Genomic DNA, 24,767 nt, shown 5'->3' with positions numbered 1-24,767 from the left:
GCACCAACACTTTGAATTGTGCTCAGAAACGTACTGGGAGCCAATGTAGGTCTTTCAGGACCAGTGTTATATGGTCTCGGTGGCTACTCCCAGTCACCAGTCTGGCAGCAGCAGTCTGGATTAGTTGTAGTTTCCAGGTCACCTTCAAAGGTAGCCCCACGTAGAGCCCAGTGCAGTAGTCCAAGCGGGAGATAACTAGAGCATGCACCACTCTGGAGAGACACTCCGCGGGCAGGTAGGGTCTCAAGCCGGCGTACCAGATGGAGCTGGTTAATAAGTACGGGTCCGCTTTCTGTCATGAGAACTGTCCATTAATTCCTACTGTCTGCTTCCTGTTTGTTACTTAACCAATTCCGAATTCACAAGAGGACCTCGTCTCTTATTCCATGACTGCTAAGCTTAATCAGGAGTCTTTGGTGAGGGATTTTGACTCACAGTCACACCAGTTACAGCTGACCATGAACAATGAATCACCTAAAGCTTTAGTTAAATAGCCTGGTGATTTAAATTATGTGAAGGTTGGCGCTTTTCTTAGCACAAGCCTTGCAACATTTTTACAGATGAAAACGGGCAAACAGTGAAGCACAACAAATAAAGAAATTAACTCCTGAATAAGCGTTCAGTGCTGTTGCCCTTTTACGGTCAGGGAATTTGGATCTGGGCGATCTTCCTCTCCATGATTAGAAGGGCTGTGATCAGTATTTGGGCCTAGCATGTGACAACTTGTAAGTCTAACAAGCGCACAGAGGAAGGTAATCGCTGCTTGTGCAACTGAACTTGTTGAGCAAGTCACATTTTTAATGGCTGACCCATAAATTCTGTATGAATTTCCAAGGCCCTTTTCTCTTCATTTCCTATGCATGACTGAAAACCACTCTGCATTTTATGCCACAATAAAATGCTCTTTTATACTTTTAAATAGCCCGTTATCAAAGGACATCCCTGATCTCTATCCTTCCAGTCTATTCTTTATGAGTCTGTGTCTCATTCTTCGGAAGACAGAGCAGAGTTCCCAGCAGAGGTGTTTGTTGAAAATGTTTATTCAGAAAAAAAGGCACCCTTCGCCAAACTACCTGGTAGCCTTTTGTTCAATTGATGCTTGAGAGGTAATCAGATCATCCACGATTGTTTGCCCTTTTGAAATAACAGAAATCCAATAGGAGCAAGTGGAGGGAACGTTAAAGTCTCCCTACACAGCGGGTAATAATAATTTAAGAAACAACCAAAAAGCCTGCGAAACTCTATCCTTCAGGGAAGGATGACCTGGTTTCGCTTAGGTAAAAGGGATTCAGTTAACGGGGCAGCAAGTTACATCAGGTCTTCGCATGCATTTATAAACTGAGAAGGACAAAGATCATAGGCAAGTGAAATCCTGCCAGTAAAACAAAGGCGAGTTAAGAGAAAGGAACAGATGAAAAGGAAGTGTCTCGTTTCTCATTTCATTCATGGGATTATTTTAGACGATAACTTCTTCTTTTGTGGTTCAGCGGTTGGCTGGACAGATTCATTACAGGAACTCAGCTTTTGCAACAGTTCAAGCCCTAGTCAGTGGTGGCTGGTGCCCCATGGAACTGGGAGAGAAAGCATGGGAGTAGGGCTGCCGTATGTCCAGATTTTCCTGGACATTACTGGGATTTCAAAGTCGGAAGTGACGTCTGGGGGGATATTTCCGGAAGGCAGCGGGTTGTCCTGGATCTTCGCATACAGAAAATCATGTAACGGAAAATCACGGTTTGTTTAAAGTAAGCTCAACAACTTTCGGGTTTTCCTCTAAAAAACTCAACAATTTTGGTGGTTCAACAATCTTGGGGTCTTGGTTTTTACTTTACAGCAACACTAAGGTAGCGCGAGAGCCAATGACAAGCAGAGGCAGAGAAAATCCTCCTCCCTACAAGAGCAAAAGTGAGATTAAGAAGGAAAGATGCTAACAGCCACAGCCTCACAGCTGGTATAGAGGCAGGGAGGTTGGGACTGGCTGAGAGCAGCCTGAGGTTGGTGGAGCAGTGCCTTGCTCACCCGCAATTGACTCTAGGGAAATTAGAGAAGCAGCTGCAAGAACGGTATTACACAACACACTTTTATTTCTCTCCCCGTTCCATTCCTAAGGACTGCAGCACCAGTAAAGAAATGGGGCTTGACTGCTATGTCAGGGCACTCACAAACATGCTTAGCGTTAGTTACTAACGCCTTCGGAATCAATCCATCTTGATGCAAAGCACCGTTTCAATGCCTTGCAATGCAGAAACGGCCTAACAGTCTGAAAGCAATAGAATTCATTACTGGTTATTATGAAGTAGCAGAACATAAGTACATACCCTCCGACATTTCTCCCATGAAAATAGGGACGTCCCATTCCATACTGATAATTTTGCTATTTATACCTCACACATCTTACTGCGTCGCCCCAGCCACTCTGGGCAGCTTCCAACATCTATAAAAACGTAAGAAAACATTAAACATTAACAAAAATCTTCCCTTTACAGGATTGCCTTCAGACGGCTCGGAGGTCGGGTAACTCCAGACCCTCTAACATTTCTACAATAAAAATAGGGAGGGAGGCGCTGTGGGTTAAACCACAGAGCCTAGGACTTGCTGATCAGAAGGTCGGCGGTTCGAATCCCCGTGACAGGGTGAGCTCCCATTGCTCAGTCCCTGCTCCTGCCAACCTAGCAGTTCGAAAGCACGTCAAAGTGCAAGTAGATAATAGGTACCGCTCCGACGGGAAGGTAAATGGCGTTTCCGTGCGCTGCTCTGGTTCGCCAGAAGCGGCTTAGTCATGCTGGCCACATGACCCGGAAGCTGTATGCCAGCTCCCTTGGCCAATAAAGCAAGATGAGCGCCGCAACCCCAGAGTCGGCCACGACTGGACCTAATGATCAGGGGCCCCTTTACTTTTACCTTTAAGGAAAAGTGGGACATTCCAAGATCAAATCAGAAACTGGGATGGCTTCTCTAAATCAGGGACGTCCCTGGAAAATGGGAACACATGGAGGGTCTGTAAGTAGTAGTACAGAAAGGAGTAGGCATATATATTGAGGCAATGGACTCTTACGTAACAACAGTGCTTAATGTTGCCATGACAGCAGCAAGATTCCTAATTAATGTTGCTCCTGCTAAATGACAGCTTCAGGATGTCTTGGTCACACACATTTTAAGGGAAGCAGAAACCACAGAGGGACTGCAGGCTTTCCGTTAAATTTCCCTTTTTGTACCATCTCCCATGGTGCACCTCACCCCATCAGTTCTGGCATTTCTTATCTTCCATGATTGTCCTGATCTTGGGCCTCAGCCATCCCAAGTGTTGGTGTCAGGCCCTCTCAGAGGGCCCCCACCACAATAAAACCAAAAAAGGATAAAATACGTAAATGAAACAGAGTGGGGAAAATTGAATTATCTTTTTAGGAAATACGTCCCTGGCCTTTTTGTGTGCAAACACACTAATTATTGAGGGAAAACCTCAGTTTTATGCAATGTTGCTGTTGATAATAAAGCATATGACAAGAAATCTGTGTCAGTTAGCAACAAGAGTCATAAAATTCTCTTACCAAAATGCACCTCTTACTTGCTTCAATTTGCAGCTCTGAGCTGAGAGAGCATGTCACAATGTGGTCTGATGCTCATAAAGACAAGTAGTGAAACGTTTCAACTGGCAAAAAATTAATGTGGCTGAATCTGAGGCCCACTTTGAGCTTGAAGCCCCAGGCCAAATGGCCCTTCTGCCCCCCCCCTTTCTCCATCCTTGCTTTTCCAGGTTGTCCCATTCATTGCAGTGAAGGCAGCCGGTCTGTATGCTTGCACGCCAATGCGTGTGCAGGTGGTCTGACTGCTTCTGTTGCACTAACTGGGGCAGCCCCCATGGTTAGGAGTGCAGTGAGCGACTCATGCAAGCAGTGTGGGATGAGCTGCCCATTCACAGGGGCGGAGGAAAGGGGTCGGCAGGGGTGCCTCCCCCTGGGTGTCATCACTGAGGGGGGTGACATTCAGCGTGCCACCCGCCGGCAGCTCCCAAGCCTTCCCTGAGCCATCAGGGGGAAGGGGTGGAGCTGTGCCGCCTTGCCATAGCTGTCAACCTTCCCTTTTTTTTGCAGGAAATTCCCTTATTCCAGAGTCATTTCCCGCTGCTATCCCGGATTGTTAGATATCCCATAGACTGCCCCTGGGACAGGTGAGGCTGCTGATCCTTTATTTTCAAATCTGAAAGTTGACAGCTATGCGCCTTGCCGGTGGCCTTCCCCCCTTCCCCCTTCATTTTGACAGCTCGGGGGAGGCTTGGGAGTCGCAGGCGGGTGGTGCGCCATTGCCCCCCACTCCTGGGCTGCTTCCTGGGGGGGGGGGAGTCTCCTCTGAGCTGTCAAAAGGAAGAGGGAAGGGAGGAAGGGTGCTGGCAAAGTGGAGCGGTTCCCTCTTCCTCTGCACAGGAAGCAGCCCGCCGTGGGCGGCTTGCTCCGCCCCCATGGGCTGCTTGCCCCGCCCCCATGGGCACAGCATATGCGCCACTCCAGGTGCCGGGGCAGCTAGCTCCACCTCTGTCCATTCTCACAATACAGCAAGAACTACCTTGCGATCGAGGCAGCTCCAGGTGTGCTTCAAGGACAAAGTGACTGTGGCTCCATTCTGTCAATTGACAGCTTACATTTTGTACTTGCTGCTCCTGTGAATGAGCCACTGGCTAGAGAAGGGAAGGGGAAGGCCATAAACGGTACAGTGTTAACATGAGAATAAGAGCAAAATCGCAGTTCCTCCAGACCAGGGGTCAGCAAACTTTTTCAGCAGGGGGCCGGTCCACTGTCCCTCAGACCTTGTGGGGGGGCCGGACGAATGAACGAAAAATGAACGAATTCCTATACCCCACAAATAACCCAGAGATGCATTTTAAATAAAAGCACACATTCTACTCGGGTAAAAACACGCTGATTCCCGGACTGTCCGCGGGTCGCAATTAGAAGGCGATTGGGCCGGATCCGGCCCCCAGGCCTTAGTTTGCCTACCCATGCCCCAGACTGTCAGCGTTTTGCAAGAGGGATTGAAGCGCATAACTGAACTTTCGGTTTGTGCAATTAATTATGCCCTCTGCTAAAAATGGCAACGTAGCTTCTTCATTCACTTAGGAAACTGAGCGAATGTGTCACTTAGGGCCTCATTTACCAGCATGGCATTTGTCAAGGAATTACAAATTTGAAATTTTATGCTCGTCAGGAACTTATATGCTAAGCTTCTTTCTTTTTTTCTGGTCATGCAAAGTACCTGGTTCTTTCACATCATCATCCTTGATCTATATGCTTTTTAAACAGTGGTGCCTCGGGTTACATACACTTCAGGTTACATACGCTTCATGTTACAGACTCAGCTAACCCAGAAATAGTACCTTGGGTTAAGAACTTTGCTTCAGGATGAGAAGAGAAATCGTGCTCCAGCAGCGCGGCGGCAGCAGGAGGCCCCATTAGCTAAAGTGGTGCTTCAGGTTAAGAACGGACCTCCGGAACAAATTAAGTACTTAACCCGAGGTACCGCTGTATTCTTTGTCAGCAATGCCATCAGACATTTAGGGGCACCTCCCCCCATTTACAGGTGTATTTGGCAACATGCCATTGATGCAATAATAGTTTTGGATTGATATTGGAGTGTCCACAGATTATTCCAGTTTATCTGTTGTTTTGTGGTGATGTTGCGTTGTCACCACGTTTTTGCCACCTGGAGGGGCACCCCTGAAATCTAACGCAACCAAAAGGAGAACGAAAAAAGACCACCGCAACATTTGCAGCAGAAAATGTCACAGGATTTCAGAAGGAAGCTACAAGCCATGAACTGACAGGAAATGAAGCAATATGTCCACCCCGAAACACATGCAGGAGCCAACAGTATTGAAAGTGGGAAGGTGTATGACTGTCCCAATACCATCTGAGCAGAAATGAGAAAGCCAGTGTGGTGTAGTGGTTAGGGTGTCAGACTGGAACCTGGGAGACCAAGGGTTCAAATCCCCACCTGGCTGTGAAGCTCACTGGGTGAGCTTGGGCCAGTCACTGCCTCTTAGCCTAACCTACCTCATAGGTTCCATTGGGGATTAAAGGAGCAAGGGGAGAATCATGTACACCACCTTGAACTCCTTGAAGTCAAAGGAACTATATAAATGCAGAAAATAAACAAGTCAGGGGGTGGAATGAAGCGTGGAGTGGTCGAGATGCCTGTGACAGTGGGGCCATATGGCCAATCCCAACCCAGTTGCTTTGACAGAGTGAAGATGGGCTTCATGATGGGCTTTGCTGTTGATATGGCAGCAGGTGCACTGTTTGGCACATTATCTTGTCTCAGGTTTGGCATGAGAGGGCGAGAACTGATGGGTGGTGTTGGCAAAACCATGATGCAGAGTGGTGGAACTTTTGGGACATTTATGGCAATTGGCATGGGAATCCGCTGTTAATGTTACTTTTCTATCACGAAGACCAATACCCCTGCAAGTTGGAACTTCTGCTATGTAGTAGAATAAAAATCTCTGCACCAAGATTGAATAATCCATCAAAAAAATAAAAAATAAAAAATAAATAAACAAGTCAGAATATATGCAAAATATAATACAGTGGTACCTCTGGATGCGAATGGGATCCGTTCCAGAGCCCTGTTCGCATCCTGAAGCAAACGCAACTCGTGTCTGCGCGTGTCGCAATTTGCCACGTCTGCGCATGCGCGTGACATCATTTTGAGCGTCTGTGCATGTGCGAGCGGCGAAACCTGGAAGTAACGCTTTCCGTTACTTCCAGGTCGCCGCAGAGCGCAACCCAAAGCTACTTTAACCCAAGGTATGACTGTATAATCTTGTGGGGACCTGAATTGCTCTTCCCTTTTGCAAATACATCCGTACCTCGGAAATCAAACGCCTTGCGAGACGAACGTTTTGGCTCCCAAACGCCGCAAACACGGAAGTGATTGTTCCGGTTTACGAACGTTCTTTGGAACCCGAACACCCGTCGCTGCTTCCATGGCTTCTGATTGGCTGAAGGACTTCCGGAACGGATTCCGTTCGACTTCCGAGGTACGACTGTAAACAGTATATGCAGTCCCTCCTGCAAAAAGCTTTCTACCCTCAGTGCTGACTAAAGTTAACTTGCGTGTTTCCTTGTGCTGCTCTATGTTTAAATTTTTTAATTCATAGCTCTTACCGTGTGAGAGTGAAATGATTTTTGTGCGTGAGTAGGAACAGTCCTTACATTTCACTTTAATTCTATTTTCTGTTCTTAATTTATTTTCCTTCTGATGTTGTAGAAACACAGTATTTAATTAAAAAATATGTATGGGGGGGTCATGCCTTGGGGCAAAGGACTCCTCTGAACGCAACAGCAGATATGTTCAAACTGAACCAGAGTTGAATATTTGTTTGAGGTACTTATTCATGTCTACTTAAAAGGGTGTGCTTGGCTTCTAATGGTGTTTAATTACGTCTTGTATGATTTGGTCTCAAAACCACTCTGCAATAGCTCCTACCGTAACCTAAATTAACCAAGCTAACTTCAAGACCATGCGTCTGGATGACTCTGCAAAAAGAAAAAGAAAAAAAGAAAAAGCAGTGAATGACTGGTCTTCAGCCTGACCGGTCTGCTCTAAATTCTAGCCGTGATTAATCTTCCCACAAGCTTTGTGGTTTGCACATAAATATTTGGTAGTCAGTTCCACGTCACACATTATGAGCGATCTTGTCACTACTCACAGGACAGAGGCCGGCTGAGTCACAGAACAGAAGGGCCAGAGAGGCATGTTTGGATTTGATGTGCAGGATCGCAGCGCTCAGTTTTCTTTTAAGGTGCAACTCCTGACTGTACGAACAGACAAGATTCTGAATTAGTTAGGCTGTGCCAGCAGAGACCCTTCCAAAGAAGAAATTACAGCAACACAGCCTCAGGGCACATATCGACAGACACCGTTTGCAGATGTTGCAACAGCAGCACACCTCACTAAGTGCACCCTGGCATCTTCTGCAAACTCTCGTTCTTGCTATAAAAACACTAACAGTAATCCTCATGACACAGGTGATGTTAATTTGTTTTTCTATCATAGGAAGGGCCGTACGGCATGTGACCTACGAAGCTGAGCACAGGCCATCAGCTACATCTGCTGAAAGGTGGGTTTGGTCCCTGCCTAGGGCTGGAAAAGATAGAGGTTACCACAAAAATGTGGCTGGTTTTGTACCTTCAGCTTGGCAGGCAGGTCACATGCTGTCCAGGCCTGTTTTGCATCCGCCTCTCATGCACGATCGTTAGGCATCTGCAGGGTTTGCAATTAGCCAGGCGCATTTTGCACCTTGCTTTGGACCGCTTGCAACCAAGTGAAGATGCCTAGGGATCAGGATGGCTCCTGATGTCTCCACCATTTGGAGGTGCATGCCTGAGGATCTTTGGATGTTGGACTCTTTTCACACACTAACACCCCGTTCTGTAGAATGCTATCTGTTGTATTCTATCAGAACTAGCTAGAATCAATCACAGTCAGAACATCATTTGACAAATAAGACTTTAGAGCCATCTTGCCCCCAAATGGCAACGAGACATTCTGTTTCGGCGACTGCAAGAGGGTTTGGATTTGGATTTGCAACCTTGGTTTAAGTAGGGTTGCCGTTTTCCAAAAAAATGAAAATCCGGACACAAAAGTTGTTGAGCAGATGTAACTGGGCATTGCAAGTGTTTTAAATGGCTGGTGTTTGGTTGATTGCAATCCTCTTTGAGAGGCAGTCTTACCTGAAAAACAGTACAGAAGTCTTTTAAGTGAATGAATGCACACATAGAATCATAGAATCATAGAGTTGGAATAGACCACAAGGGCCATCGAGTCCAACCCCCTGCCAAGCAGGAAACACCATCAGAGCACTCCTGACATATGGTTGTCAAGCCTCTGCTTAAAGACCTCCAAAGAAGGAGACTCCACCACACTCCTTGGCAGCAAATTCCACTGTCGAACAGCTCTTACTGTCAGGAAGTTCTTCCTAATGTTTAGGTGGAATCTTCTTTCTTGTAGTTTGGATCCATTGCTCCGTGTCCACTTCTCTGGAGCAGCAGAAAACAACCTTTCTCCCTCCTCTATGTGACATCCTTTTATATATTTGAACATGGCTATCATATCACCCCTTAACCTCCTCTTCTCCAGGCTAAACATGCCCAGCTCCCTTAGCCGTTCCTCATAAGGCATCGTTTCCAGGCCTTTCACCATTTTGGTTGCCCTCCTCTGGACACGTTCCAGTTTGTTAGTGTCCTTCTTGAACTGTGGTGCCCAGAACTGGACACAGTACTCCAGGTGAGGTCTGACCAGAGCAGAATACAGTGGCACTATTACATCCCTTGATCTAGATGCTATACTCCTATTGATGCAGCCCAGAATTGCATTGGCTTTTTTAGCTGCCGCATCACACTGTTGGCTCATGTCAAGTTTGTGGTCAACCAAGACTCCTAGATCCTTTTCACATGTACTGCTCTCAAGCCAGGTGTCCCCCATCTTGTATTTGTGCCTCTCATTTTTTTTTGCCCAAGTGCAATACTTTACGTTTCTCCCTGTTAAAGTTCATCTTGTTTGTTTTGGCCCAGTTCTCTAATCTGTCAAGGTCATTTTGAAGTGTGATCCTGTCCTCTGGGGTGTTAGCCACCCCTCCCAGTTTGGTGTCATCTGCAAATTTGATCAGGATGCCCTTGAGTCCATCATCCAAGTCGTTGATAAAGATGTTGAATAAGACCGGGCCCAAGACAGAACCCTGTGGCACCCCACTAGTCACTCTTCTCCAGGATGAAGAGGAACCATTGATGAGCACCCTTTGGGTTCGGTCAGTCAGCCAGTTACAAATCCACTGAGTGGTAGCATAGTCAAGACCGCATTTTACCAGCTTCTTTACAAGAATATCATGGGGTACCTTGTCAAATGCCTTGCTGAAATCAAGGTAGGCTACATCCACTGCGTTCCCTTCATCTACCAGGCTTGTAATTCTGTCAAAAAACGAGATCAGGTTAGTCTGACATGACTTATTTTTCAGAATCCATGCTGATTATTGGTGATCACAGCATTCCTTTCTAGGTGCTCACAGACTGTTTGCTTAATGATCTGCTCCAGAATCTTCCCTGGTATTGATAAAATAATACATCTTAGTGGTTCTTAGTAAGAAATCTAAGTGGTGAATAGTTACGGTATATAGCATATTGCCTTCCTTTAACTCATTTAACATATTGCTTCCAAAATAATGTTGTGTAAGGCTGCAATTCTAACCCCACTTACCTGCGAGTAAGCTCTACTGAATTCCATAGGACTTACCTACTAATAGACATGGTTAGGCTGATGATGCAAATAAACTTTTTACGAGAGTGACAGGATAGGTGTTATCATTCGGGATATTTCTTTTCTACTTGAAGCAGTGTTTGAAACGCCCATTGTTCTAGGAGCATTTTGCAACAGGGAATCTCATTAGTGTGAGCAGTTTCTGAGCTCTGGGCACAGTACCGTGCCTAAGATTTCAGATTAAAACTGTGCATTGGAAGGAAAAGGGGACCTTTTTTCTGCCTCCCCACTTCCAGCTACTCTGGAAGAAGACTGAAGAAGAGACCCTCTTAAGAATATTAGGGGGCTAGGCAGAGGAAGGACTAGACCATGTGAAAAATGAAGATAATATTTTAGCTGCAGTTCATTCATTTTCAGCTTTGTATTCTTGTTATAAAAAAGCGTGCCTAGACATTCCGTTGTTGTGCCCAAAACCTTGGTTTAAGGTGCTATTTAGCTCCTAGCTTTCATATCTCAGTTTCTAATGCTGTCTTGAAGTAAATATCTAGCATTCAGGAAGGGAGCAAGAGACCAACAGGGCAAAAGACATTTATTATTGCCTCCTAGTTTGCGATCCACTTTTAAAATTCAGGTGCTTTGAATTACTATAATGCTTTTTAATAAAAAATGCAAATGTCCACTGTTTTTCAAACACGCCAACTTCAAGCTCTGCAGCCAAACTAGGCATCACTGATGCTAGTATTTTCTCATATTGTGGAGGAGAAAAAAAAGTAGACACATATATCAGCAGTTAAGTAATCTATAATGCAAACCAAGTGGCCATTGCAGTCCTGCAAAATGAGCATGATGGCGATCGATAGCTCATCAGCAGATCAGCAAAAACATCTTTGGTCATAAACGTAGCATCTCACTCTGCTGTTTCCTACCCACGTACTGTCTGCCCGTCTGAAGGATGTAATTCAGGTTCTGTGAATAGGGCTTCCATTACAAAATGACATAGATTGTAGCTGGTTTGCTCTGACGTATCTGCAGTCTGCGGAAGGAAGAGGTGATAAACTGGTTTCCCCGTTTTTTCACATGGACAAATTTACATGGATACATGCTGTGAAATGACACTGATTATTTTTCTCTCTTCTAATTTCTGTGCTAAACACTCATTTACAGGCCATTTATTTACAAGTTTCTGCACAAGTGGTCCAATCGTTTAGAACAACACAAAACACCCACAATGACATGCAAAATTAAGAATGCGATTAACAGCAAACCCCCGCAAAAGATGAGCTTTATTTATGATAGCAATCGTCAGCCCAGTGCAATGATTCCTGAAGATACTACCAGCCCCTGTTCTTCTTTATACTAATAAATGCTCAACTATCCTGAGCTGACACAGTCATATAATCATTCATTGACTGATAAACACAATTAGCAGCAGCTGCATAGAAGAGAGGCTGGCTGTATCATCCTTTAACTGTTTCCTTTCTGAAAGTTGGAAGAGAGTTAGGTGTGACAAAGTGATGTATCCCTTTATTGTGCATGAGGGACTGAGGGAAAAGTGCATGAGCAGAAAGCAAGGCAGTGTGGTACAGTGGTTAGGATCTGCTGGGGAGTCTTGGGTCAAATTCCCACTCAGTCACAAAGCTCACCTTGCCTCTGACATTTCTTTTCAGCTTAATACACCTCACAGGGGGGTTGTGAAGATAAAAGGAAGGGACAACGGTACCCAACTGAGCTCTTTGGAAGAAAGGCAAATAATAATTTATTTACTTTATTTCATAAAATGTATACACTGCTTGATTATAAAAAGCAACAGCCTCAAAGTGGTTTTTAGGTAAAATTCTAAGAAATTGCTTGAGAGCCGGCAAAACTACAATGTCCAGATTTTTCTGTCTTCTGGTTTCCAATACTGTGATTTGAAACTAATGCCAAGGGCAGAGACCAGTGGTATTTCAAATTGTTTTGCCCATTTCATGAGCTTTCCACACTAAAAGGTATTATTTGAATATAAGGGGATAAAACTGCTGATTACATTGGAATTGACCCACCAAAATGAAAGGCTAAACCATTAATCAACTATAAAAATGAATGTATTCCCTAGAATGTTATTTTTGTTTCAAACAATTATGGTGATTGACAAGACAGATTGTTTCAATGCATGGCAAAAAGATATTTCTAAATATATTTGGCAAGGGAAAAAACTGAGAATAAAATATAAAATATTGATAGATGCAAAAGAGAGAGGAGGTTTCTCCCTGATGGATATGAGATTATACTATGAAGCATCTTGTCTTTGTTGGTTGAAGGAATGGATGACATTGGAGAATTTACATATTCTAGAATTGGAAGGTCATGATAAAAATTCTGGTTGGCACATTTATCTATGGTATGAAAAGGTGAAAGTACATAAAGGATTTACAAATCATATAACTAGGAAAAAATTGTATAGAGTATGGGATAAATACAAAAATCTATTAAGAGGTAAAAAAGCCACTTTGACTCTCACTGTTGAAAGCTATAGTGGTAAAGCAAAAGAATATGATAGAAGGGTGGACAACTTATAGAAATTTAAGTAAAACAAGAGGGAGGAGTGTATAAATTAAAAGAATTTGAGGAATTATCAGGAAAACTAACAACATGGATACAATATCATCATTTGAATGAAGTATTTAAGAAAGATAGGATACGAGGGTTAGGGGATATATCACAACTGGAGAGAGACCTGTTGGAATGTAATGTAAAAGTGTTGTCTAAAATGTATAAGATACTACTGGAATGGGAGACAAAGGATGAGCAAGTAAAATCCTCAATGATACATTGGGCAATAGATATTGTTCATAATATACATATGGAAGCATGGGAACGATTGTGAAATATGGATATAAAATTTACAGCATGTTACGGTCTAAGAGAAAATTATATGGAAATCATATATTGATGGTACCGCAGGTGGTGCTGTGGGTAAAACCTCAGCGCCTAGGACTTGTCGATCGCATGGTCGGCGGTTCGAATCCCCGCGGCGGGGTGCGCTCCCGTCATTCGGTCCCAGCGCCTGCCAACCTAGCAGTTCGAAAGCACCCTTAAAGTGCAAGTAGATAAATAGGGACCACTTACCAGCGGGAAGGTAAATGGCGTTTCATGTGCTGCGCTGGCTCGCCAGATGCAGCTTGTCATGCTGGCCACGTGACCCGGAAGTGTCTGCGGACAGTGCTGGCTCCCGGCCTATAGAGTGAGATGAGCGCACAACCCTAGAGTCTGGCAAGACTGGCCCGTATGGGCAGGGGTACCTTTACCTTTACCTTTTTAACACTGAGCAAATTGGCAAAAATGTATAAATCCAAATCAAAGTTGGAAATGTAAAGAGAAAGGAGGTTCTTTTTTTTATATGTGGTGGTCTTATAGTAAGGTTAAAACTTACTGGGAAATGATATATAATGAATTGAAAATTAATGGATAAACCAATATTTTGCAAAACACAAAACAACCACCACCCATACTTGCAATCAAATCCTACCTAGAACAACCAATGGGTGTGATGATACATCTTTAAATTAGTTTTGCTTCATGCCTCCATCATTATTCCTTTCATCACTATCCTCTCTCCTGCACTTCATTTCCTTCAGTTTATACAAGAAGTTAGACAAAAAGAGCAAAAGTTTTTTGAGACCTTTTATGTGGGGTAAATAATTTGCATGGCTATTTTACTTCTGAAGCAGGAAAGGGACACACATTAAAATGCAGAGTGTTGCTCAATATAACAACAAAAAAGTGGGATTCTTACACCTCCCCCTTACGAAAAACAAGTCATCATCAAAATGATGAACTGTTTATGGAAAACTGGAGGCCCTTTTTTTACTATCTGCCACAGTATTTTAGTGATATCGTGAGCAGGATTCAAGATAAGAGAGGCAGCAAAAAAGATGTTCAGAAAGACTTTAGCAACAAGTATAAATAAATCAGCAACCAAGGATAAGAATAAAAACATCAGGGTGAGAGGGAGGTGAGAAGTCAAAAATAAAAACAAAAGTGAATGCTATATTGCTATGGTTCACCATTGGTGGTCCAGGGGGTCTGTGACACCCTTCACATAACAAAAACTACCATAGAGTTATCATAAATTTCAAAAGTAGGGAGTCCATGGCTTGGCTTTTGAAAAGCAGGGGATCTGCAATCCTTAGCTAACTGGGAACCACAGGTATATTGTACGCGAAGTAAACTGGTTAAAAACCTTTGAAAATTTAATAAAAAATATTACAAGAAAAGAAAGCCACCTCGGAGCTTTGCGGCATCCATTTACACCAGTGGTTCCCAACCTTTTTTTGGCTATGCCCCGCCTAAGCATCTATAAAATCCTGATGAACGCCCAGGGTTGGATTTAGGTTCGATGAGGCCCTAAGCTACTGAAGGTAATGGGGCCCTTTATATGTCCAGCTGTCCTTTGTCAACAACAAACTGTTGCTGTTTTTTTGTGTTGAATATATGCTATACGGTAATTTACAGACCTAATAGGTATCTAAAGCCATTCGCACATAACGTCTATTTTATCCAAGTAATTGTTGAACTGAAATACAATTAAGAAGTATATTAATAGTGAAATAATTATTAAGCTCTAACTTAAAATGATTTTTTATTCAGAACAAAATAATGCAAACACATTGGCATTTGGCAATAACAAGTTCCTTTAGAAACACAAATTACAAAGACTCATAATCCAGTGTCTAGAAACTTGCTATAACATGAAATAATAATAGCAAAGCAGTGATATATTAGTTAGCAGGCGGGGCCCTTTACTTACACCATAGGAGCCTACACAACACAAAACACTGTTGCTGTATGTTGGTTTTATTTGTTTTTATTTTGTTTTATTTGTTTATTTTATCTGTTTGTTTGTTTGCTTTATTTATCTTATATTTTGGAAACGTACATCCATTTTTTTTTCCTTTAATTGTTTTGGGGCCCCCAAGAGAGTGGGGCCCTAAACTATAGCTTGTTTAGCTTATACCTAAATCCGGCCCTGTGACAATAATAATTCTTATTATTCAAAAAGTGAAGTCCTATTCACGTGGAGGATGCCTAAAAGGCCATTCACTGTTAAATAACTCATTCTCTGATTGCCCCCCTTTAAAAAATCAAATTGCTCCCTGTGGGGCATGTGCCCCGCGTTGGGAACCACGGGTTTACACCCTGATGTTGCCCAGCAGCGTTGATGCAACCTGTTCCAAAGAAAGGCCAGTAGCACGCGGACAGAAAATGTGGAAATCGGTGTGTGTCCCAATCTTGGAGGGCTACGTGTGTTTTGTATGTTTTACGCCTCGGACGTCCAGGTTTGCCTCTGGCTTCCGAGAGGAGGGCGCATGTGGCGAGGTTGGGGAAGGCGCACGTGGAGAGATTGGGGCAAACGAAGCGCCTCCCTGCCGCGGCGGGCAGAGCAACCAAACGCAGGCAGCGCCGCCGTGCGCCTTCCCTTTCTTCCTTTCCCCGACGAGCTCCAAGCTTTTGAATCTCCCCGCCCCTCGACGCCGGCCGGGGCACCCCCGGCCCCTTCCCCTGGCTGGCTGGCTGGCTTGGCTGGCTGCAGAGCAGGAGCGCGCCTCGCCGCTGCGCTGCCGCTGCTTCTCCTCCCTCCGCCGCCATACTGCGGGGCAACCCAAACTTGTTACACACTGGCACCAACTCCTCCTCCTTCGCTGGCCGCCCCCGTTGCCATTCCCATCAGTTGCTGCTGAGCGCGCAGCGAAGGGCCCGCGAACCTGTTCCTGGGGATCAATGCAACAAAATAGCAGAGAGGATCAAGAAGTTGGAGAGCAACAGCAGGTAAAGGGCGCTTGCTTCTTTTTTCTGCATGCTGCAGCGGATCGCGGGAGGCGGGGAGGGAGGAGGAGAAGGGGAAGGAGAAGGCGGCGTGCGGGAGGAGCCGCCGCCTCCGTCTTCTGCAACCCCCTTCGGATCCGCTGGAGGATCTCGGGCTCGGAGGAAAGAAGCGCTTCTTCTCCCTTCGCAGGTTTGCAAAGACGGGGCTTTTTTGGAGAGAGGAGGCGGTGGTTTTTGCGCGGGGAGAGGGCGGCGCTGGAATGCGACTTGCGGGGCTTTGCTGGTGGGAGCGCAAGGGCGAGCTATGGACGCCGGTGGTTGCTGGAGGAAAGGCACTCTCTCCTCGCTGTGTTTGTGTGTGTGTGTGCATGCGTGTGTTTGGGGATAGGGCGAGCGGCGAGCCCATCACCATCGTAATCGCTGCAGTCATAATTCTTCCGATCGGGAGGCGGGGTGGTGGTGGTGGAAAGGACCGGGGCTGTGCGTCCGGGGCTGGCGGGCCCCGGGAGGACTTTATTGGGGTCTCGATCGACGCCGCTTGCCGCTCCGGTGGGCGCGCAGGGAGTGGTGGGCGCCTTGCCATCGCGGGCTGGGGGAGGGATACAGGGGGGGAACTGGCGTGGCGACGGCTGCCTATCTCCAGACCCCCCCATACGCTAAAAAAGCTAAACACGACCCCAAACCGTTTCGCCGTCCAAAGGTAACATGGGTTTGGACGCGGCGAGAAAGAGACGGCAGCGTGGGCTTGCTCGTTTTGGACGTTTTGCATTATTTCAGCGTTATTTCGCTGCATCGCTTCCACCCAGCGGCTCCCCGCTCGGGCGCTTTGCAGCCGGAGTGCATGCATGCTTGCATCCTCTGCAACCGGTGTCTAACATGTTCACCTGCCTGCGCAGACGCTCCGGTGAATCCGCCTCGTCTGCCCGACGCCCTCTTAATTTATTTTTTTTATCAATGGGGGCAACGCAGCCTCTCTTTGTGTGCAGGCTTCAAGGGAAGAGGTGGGCTTCCACTATTGCCCTGTCATGATTTAGGGGGCTGCGTCTGTGTTTCTTCCGCCTGGTGGTGGTGGTTGGTGAGGACGTTTAAAAGGTCTTTTTTCCCTGTCTCCCCGGTGAGATTTTACATAAGGCTGAAGGGAAGGGAAGGGGCCTTTTGCAATAACGGAGTTGCTGTGGAAAGAACTGAAGGAAGGAGGGCGTGGGGGAGAGAAGAATTAATCTGCTAAACTTTTCCCTGGAAACGGATGCAATATCATTAGCTTTCCATTTTAATCCGGGTTGAGTGGCTGCTGTCTTGCCCCTATCATTAATGTTTATATTTATGGGGAAATAAGTTGCCACTAGCTAAGGGAATTAAAAAATAGCCGCTGCTTATGGGCCCGGACTGACCCAGTGGAAAATAACCAGTGATGCTCTGGATAGTTTCAAAAAACAAAACAAGAACCCCAGTGCGGTTTGACAGGTTGATAAATTTCCTCTCCAAATCTGTTGACAAGTCCTCCCTCAGAAAGCTACTTCCCTGCGGCAGTATAGAGTGTTGTACATCTTGTTCAATGGAATAGGGGTAGTAGAACTATCCTCCTGAAACTGGGGTGGGCAAGGAATCTTGAGTCTGTGTGTCTTCGGGTCATGGACAGAGCATTTTGGAGAAGAGGATGTTGAGTGGGACCGCAGTGCACCTGTTGTCTCCATGCGCCTGTCCTCAGTTGGGCTCTCCGTGATTGCCAGTGTAAACATGGAAAAGATACAGGAGCTGCCCCCCCCCCCCGCTTTTTGATAAATCTAACACTGCAGAGAGCTCCCTGGGGGCTATTTCTGAGCTTAAACCTGCATGTGTATTTTCTTAGCATTAAGTCATTCAAAACTTAATTCCGTGTATACATACGTTTTTCAAAACATTATCTTTTGACCTTAATGGGTTTTAAGACAAACCCTTTTCAGTGAAGCCGTGTTGTTGTTGTTTTAAAGGCATGGGCTGAGATGACATCAGGTGCCCTTGGGCAGTCCCTCATTCCCTCCAAACTGGTTCGAAGTGGGATGCTTCTCTCCTGCTTTCATGTTATTTGGGACTGTGGTCTGAAGATACCATGCAGCTTTCATGTGTAGCTTTCATGTTGGGGTTTTGTGCTTCACAAATGGGTGTGCCCGTAGCAGAGTAATATTACACAATTTATTATTATTTTTAAAAAAACACCACAATAAAAGGGATGCATGATAAAAGGGTTTTAACAAGTGGTTGGCGCTATTATATGCTGTTGTGCCATGGGATGGGCAGATGGTGAGAGAACCTTCTTGACAGCAGCTTCAGAGGACACCCAAAATTCACTGACTCCGCAGTGATACTACTGAGTGACAAGAATAACATTGGGCGGAGAGTTCCTCCTTGGAGCCCTTTTTCCTATTAACATGAGTTTTTGGGATAGTACATCTTCCATCTTAGTCAGGTTTAGGGATAGGCGACCTGAGCTAGGGTGCTGTGTTTGTGGGGAGAGGCGTGGGGCTGTGTTCTCACCATTCTTCTCAACAGCCGAGACCCATAGTGCAAACCATTCACTGGCAGACCTGGCGACACGGACCTGCCTAGCTTGGTTTTTATGTGTGCAAATTTTGCAGGGTCGCTGTGCACTCACATGATGTGCATGTCAGGTTCATGCATGCAAAATTATATTAATGAGGATAAATCACCCAGGAAAACTGTGCATCAGAACTGTGAAAAGGGCTGCAAATGCAACAAAAAAAATGGTATTTAAAAGTTGAATAGGTAGAGGAGGAACCAAACTCCTTGCATGGGCTCAACGTAGCCTCCACCCTTTTCAGTAAAAATCTAAAGGCTGTCTGTCTCCTACACTTCTAGAGATGTATGTACACATTATTTTCCCCAAGGATTAGACTATTTCAGCCAGCACTTCAAATCCCTGCAGTCTTATCACCTGATGGTCTGTCTGTTCAGGTGGGCCTGATAGTGGAACAGTACAGTGGTACCTCAGGTTACAGATGCTTCAGGTTACAGACTCCGCTAACCCAGAAGTAGTACCCCGGGTTAAGAACTTTGCTTCAGGATGAGAACAGAAATCGCGCGGCGGCAGCGGGAGGCCCCATTAGCTAAAGTGATATCTCAGGTTAAGAACAGTTTCAGGTTAAGAACAGACATCCAGAACGAATTAAGTTCTTAACCCGAGGTACCACTGTAAATATCTCTCTTGTCTATGTAATCCAATTGCAAACTACTTAAGAAATTGTAGATTACCCCATGCAATTATCCATTGCTGCTTTTCTTTCCATTATCTTATCCCTGCTCACATTTTCCTCTGATTTCTATTTGGACTGATTTTGCATTTAGCTTGTGCATATAAAGTTCTTCTGTGCAGTGAAGGAACAAGTCAAAACGGCACTTCTGCTGAATTTTAATCGGGTGCATTTTTTAATTAAGACGTCACATAGCCTTGTCAGTACTAAGCTTTCTGCTTTATCTGAAAGGCAGTGATTTTTCATATTAGAAGGCTTTGATTCTAGGTAATAGCAATAGTGCCCTTATGAATGAAGAATGTTTTTGGATTGAAACTAATTTTTGCTGTCACTGTCAGTTTGGTCATGTCAGAAGGGCCAGCATGCAAGTGGTTCTGTTGTTGCAGAGCTGATTTCCCGACTGATTTGATAAGAAGGATAGTTTTCCACTATGAGGGGGAAACCAGAAAGGCACAAGTTGTGCTGCGTTCCAAAAATGTAAGACAAATGAAACATTTTTTGATTGAGAAACAAAGCTTGCCCTGGACATTGAAAGAAAGATGCTGTTCTTCTGCTATTTAGTCACAGACCATGCCTTATTCCCTGATAATATTCTCTGGAACACAAAAGGTATTGCAATATTGAAGCTTCTTTAACTTCTTGTTGTCCTACAACATTGCATTCCATTCCTTAATCAGATTTCTCTGTGCTGTTTCCAGCAATGTTATGTTTGAGAGTAGCACTCAATAGAAAAATTACCCTCCCCCGTCATGCTTCAAATAGCACCAGGCCCATGGGTAGTGAAGAGAGGGTTAAAGTGAGCTGTTTGATTTTCTGAACAGGAGATTAAATAAATCTCCTATTACAAATGCTCATAGATGAAGAACAAAATACCCTTCCTTTGTTTGCAGATCCATTTTCAAGATGCAATATCTAATTCTCTCTCTGTCCTCCTTCCCCCTTGTGTATGTATGGTAGCGAACTTAATTGTTATTCAGTAGGCATCCAACAGAGCGGACGTCTTAAATCATTAGCATGAGTTTCATCAGAGCCAAATCCAGGGGCTTCTGGAAGTTGGGCAACAAATCACCTACCTGTTGATTTACCTGTTGACTAAGTCTGCAGCTGTGCAGCGCAGCGAAGGTGCAGTTTATGAAAGTTTCATGTTTTTATTAATAGGCACCTAACGCACATGGGACGCGGGTGGCGCTGTGGGTAAAAGCCTCAGCGCCTAGGGCTTGCTGATCGAAAGGTCGGCGGTTTGAATCCCCGCGGCGGGGTGCGCTCCCGTTGTTCGGTCCCAGCGCCTGCCAACCTAGCAGTTCGAAAGCAACCCCGGGTGCAAGTAGATAAATAGGGACCGCTTACTAGCGGGAAGGTAAACGGCGTTTCCGTGTGCGGCTCTGGCTCGCCAGAGCAGCGATGTCACGCTGGCCACGTGACCCGGAAGTGTCTCCGGACAGCGCTGGCCCCCGGCCTCTTGAGTGAGATGGGCGCACAACCCTAGAGTCTGTCAAGACTGGCCCGTACGGGCAGGGGTACCTTTACCTTTACTTTAACGCACATGGATTGTGAGCTAGAGACTGATTGCATGGTTTGGGGATAGGATGTGCTGCTTATGCACGGCAGTTAAAAAACTCTGGTTCCCATAGGGTGATTGTACAGAGGCTGCTTATTTTGCAACCTTTCCGATGTTGGTGCAGGAAGGTTCTGCACCAGTTGTTTTTTTTCAGAGCCCATGTTGTGTTTCTAGTTGTTTAACGCACTATGGCGCATCCTGTGAACTTCAGGCCTTAGGCAAGCAGGAGAGGGAAAAGTATATGTCACAGTTTGAATTGTGCCGCCCTTGTGAGAAAGAAAAGTGGTTGCGATCGAGATACGGGAGCAGACTTGGAAGGTAGCATTCTGGGGATGGAACCTATTTAACTTGGTTCTCAAACTTAATCCGTTCCGGAAATCCGTTCCAAAACCAAAGCATTCCAAAACCAAGGCACGCTTTCCCATAGAAAGTAATGCAAAATGGATTAATCCGTACCAGACTTTTGAAAACAATCCATGAAACAGGAATTTAACAGGAATGAGTTTTTCTATCTAACGAGATCATTGAGCCATAAAATGAAAGCAATAAACAATGCACTGCAGTCACACAATCAATCAGTAGCTGAACTGGGATTCACACAGTCACAAAAACAAACAAAAAAGAGCCGCAAAAACAAAAAAACGCAAAATAAATAGCAGAAACACACAAACCTCAGCGTAACACTCAAAACGGAAGCGTAATGCTCAAAACGGAGCACATTTGGCTTCTAAAAATGTTCACAAACCGGAACACTTACTTCCAGGTTTGCAGTGTTTGAGTTCCAAGTTGTTTGAGTACCAAGGTGTTTGAGAACCAAGGTACCACCCTATATGACTTCAAGAAGATTTCATAGATGTTCCAGCTACTTTATTACGATGGCTACGGTTGCAGTCCTAATGTGCACTTAGGTGGGAGTCAGACTAGTTAGAATCAGAAGGCCTTTATTTTGAGTCACATGTTTCAGATTGTACTGCATAACTGAAATCTTAAGTATGCTTATTAGGAAGTGAGCCATACGGACCTCGGTGGAATTTACCTCCAAGTATATCCCAGGCTGATTTACGGTTTGGACTGACTACCCAAACAAAAGTGAAGAGCACTTGTAAGGACTGTTCTGGTGTAAATACATCTACAATGGTACGTCGGGTTACATACGCTTCAGGTTACATATGCTTCAGGTTACAGACTCCGCTAACCCAGAAATAGTACCTCGGGTTAAGAACTTTGCTTCAGGATAAGAACAGAAATTGTGCTCTGGCGGCGTGGTAGCAGCAGGAGGCCCCATTAGCTAAAGTGGTGCTTCAGGTTAAGAACAGTTTCTGGTTAAGAACGGACCTCCGGAACGAATTAAGTACTTAACCCGAGGTATCACTGTACCAGCATTTGTAGAAGTCAATTGCACCCCACCAACACTGACTCAGATATATAAGCTAGGTGCCAAATGGCTCCTTTAACCAAGGGAACAGTCGCCAAAACAGAACGTCTGGTTGCCATTTTGGTGCAAGACTGCTCTACAGTCTTGTTTTTCATATGATGGACTGACTGTGATTGATTCTCAGTTAAACATCTGGATAGTTCAGATGACAACCTCAAGCTAAGTTAAGGGTTTTGAGAACCTAAAAGAAGAAAGGCCACTCAATTCAGGGACAGTTCCCATATATATTGTCCTATTCCTCTTTTTCTTAATGGTGACTGCTCCTGCTCGGGTTGCACAGAAAAAGCGTTTTGGTTCCAGAAATTCATTCCAAATGTGCAGATAAAATATAACGGATAGAATTCTACAGGATGTGGTATTAGTGTGTGAAAACAGTCCAGATTCAAGGATCCACAGGCATGTAGCTCCAGATCAGTGTTAGAAACTGAACTATGAAAGTTATATGGCACCTTAAACCCAAGTTATGGGCACAACAATGGAATGTCTAGGCACACTTTTTTATAACAAGAATGCAAAGCTGAAAATGAATGAACTGCGGCTAAAATATTATCTTCATTTTTCACATGGTCCAGTCCTTCTCCTGCCCACCCCTCTAATATTCTTAAGAGGGTCTCTTCTCCAGTCTTCAGAGAGTAGCTGGAAGTGGGGAGGCAGAAAAAGATCCTCTTTTCCTTCCACTCTGCAGTTTTAACCTGAAATCTTAGGCACAGTACTGCGCCCAGAGCTCAGAAAGTGCTCTCGCTAATGAAATTCCCTGTCTCAAAATGCGCCTAGAACGGGGATCAGCAACCTAAGGCCCATAGGCCACAAGCAGCCCATGGGGGTCGTTTAACCAGCCCATGGGCCCCCGCTGCCCACTTGGGGACCCTTGGTCGGTCGGCTCCCGTGTGCCGCGATAAATGGGCGTGGAGTAGAGCGGGGACCGCCTTCTGTGACGCTAGCCGGCTTCCCATTGGCTCCAGGAAGCTCCTGAAGCCAATGGGAAGCTGCGCACGCCTCCTCCACGCCAGAAGGAGCGCCACAAATAGCGTTTGCGCATGCATGCACGTTCACACACACACACACACTCCAGCCCACCACAGCGTCTGCGGGTCCGTGAACTGGCCCAAGCCACAAAACTTTGCCAACCCCAGGCCTAGAACAATGGGAGTTTTAAACACTGCTCCAGATGGTGGAGATGTCAGGCGCCATACTTGGTCACAAGTACAGTGGTACCTTGGGTTAAGTACTTAATTCGTTCCGGAGGTCCGTACTTAACCTGAAACTGTTCTTAACCTGAAGCACCACTTTAGCTAATGGGGCCTCCTGCTCCTGCTGTGCCGCCGGAGCACAATTTCTGTTCTCAACCTGAAGCAAAGTTCTTAACTTGAGGTACTATTTTTGGGTTAGTAGAGTCTGTAACCTGAAGCGTATGTAACCTGAAGTACCACTGTAGTCAAAAGCCAGGTGCAAAATGCGCAGGGCACCTGGCTAATTTTGAACCCTGCCACTGGCAAGTCTTCCACAACTCCATGTTCCAGGAATTGGATAGTCCTCAACCGTGATGAGATGTGAATTGCCATGAGGTGTTTGGGTGGCTGTCCTCCTTAGTTTGGGGTGTGTGTGTGCTCTTTTTAGTCATACAGCTCTTAGGATCAATTCTCCTATCGGAATGGCTGGGAGAGCAGAAAAACTATGAAAAAAGGTGATCGTTGTCAAAGTGGCTAAGCCAAATACTTCTGAAATTCATAACGCCTCGTGTTTTGCCCAGAACCTATTTATCCTGCTTTGCATGGGAAAAGAGTCTAGAGGGTGAGAAAATAACATTTCATAACAGAAAATACCCATTTGTGGTGGTGTAAAGGGAACTGTTGGAGCTCAATAGTATCCCACATGTTTACGCAACCCCTTTACAAACCTGAATTATTTAAGCCTTTGCAGCCTGAAGTCTGATACACTTTGTCTGCATTGCTCTTAACTTCATTATAGATCAAGCACAGACGTCGCATGCTTTCTTGCGCTGGACCCAGCGCTCAAAACTTCCATTGTTCTACGTGTGTTTTGCGACAGGGAATTTTATTAGTGCCACCAGTTTCTGAACTCTGGGTGCAGTACGGCGCCTAAGATTTCATTATTGGGGGTGGGCTGTATACTTCCGGGTTTTGCCACATGTGCAGAAGCGCTCTATTGTGCCGCATGCGTGCGCAGAAGTGGCGCCTCTAGATGTGGACTTTACGGGGTACATACGGACCCCCGGAACGAATTAAGTTCATATCCGGAGGGTCCACCGTAATATTTCAGCTACAGTTCATTCATTTTCAACTTTGTATTCTTGTTATTTAAAAAGTGCACCTAGACATTTCTAGGTTTAAGGTGCCATTTAGCTCATAGCAGGGGTCGGCAAGGTTTACCTTACCTGGGCCGGTTCACTCCAGCGGATATCCCTCTGTGGGCCGAATCACGCCTGTGCGCGCCTGCGATTTCAGGCGTCTGTGCAGAT

At 45.3% G+C, this 24,767-nt stretch overlaps 1 protein-coding gene and 1 pseudogene across 10 annotated transcripts in view; both read left to right on the top strand.

Annotated features, from left to right (window-relative positions):
* Positions 1-6,156: 6,156 nt before the first annotated feature.
* LOC114606478 (reactive oxygen species modulator 1 pseudogene) lies at positions 6,157-6,501 on the top strand (annotated as a pseudogene).
* Positions 6,502-15,646: 9,145 nt separating this feature from the next.
* The window catches only part of SEMA4D (semaphorin 4D), a 134,717-nt gene continuing 125,596 nt past the window's right edge, over positions 15,647-24,767 (top strand). For 4 of the 10 annotated variants that reach the window (XM_028749558.2, XM_028749553.2, XM_028749554.2 and 1 more), the window contains exon 1: positions 15,653-16,050. The gene's annotated coding sequence lies outside the window, so the exon portion shown is untranslated. Of the gene's footprint in view, positions 16,051-16,126; positions 16,238-24,767 lie in introns of those variants that run through there. The other 6 variants (XM_077936052.1, XM_028749559.2, XM_077936053.1 and 3 more) reach the window with 6 other exon arrangements.

The sequence above is a fragment of the Podarcis muralis genome, chromosome 11 (assembly GCF_964188315.1).
Source record: "Podarcis muralis chromosome 11, rPodMur119.hap1.1, whole genome shotgun sequence".
NCBI classification, from domain to species: Eukaryota; Metazoa; Chordata; class Lepidosauria; order Squamata; family Lacertidae; genus Podarcis; species Podarcis muralis.
The sequence above is the reverse complement of the archived record's forward strand: the minus strand, read 5'-3'. Positions and strand labels throughout refer to the sequence as shown.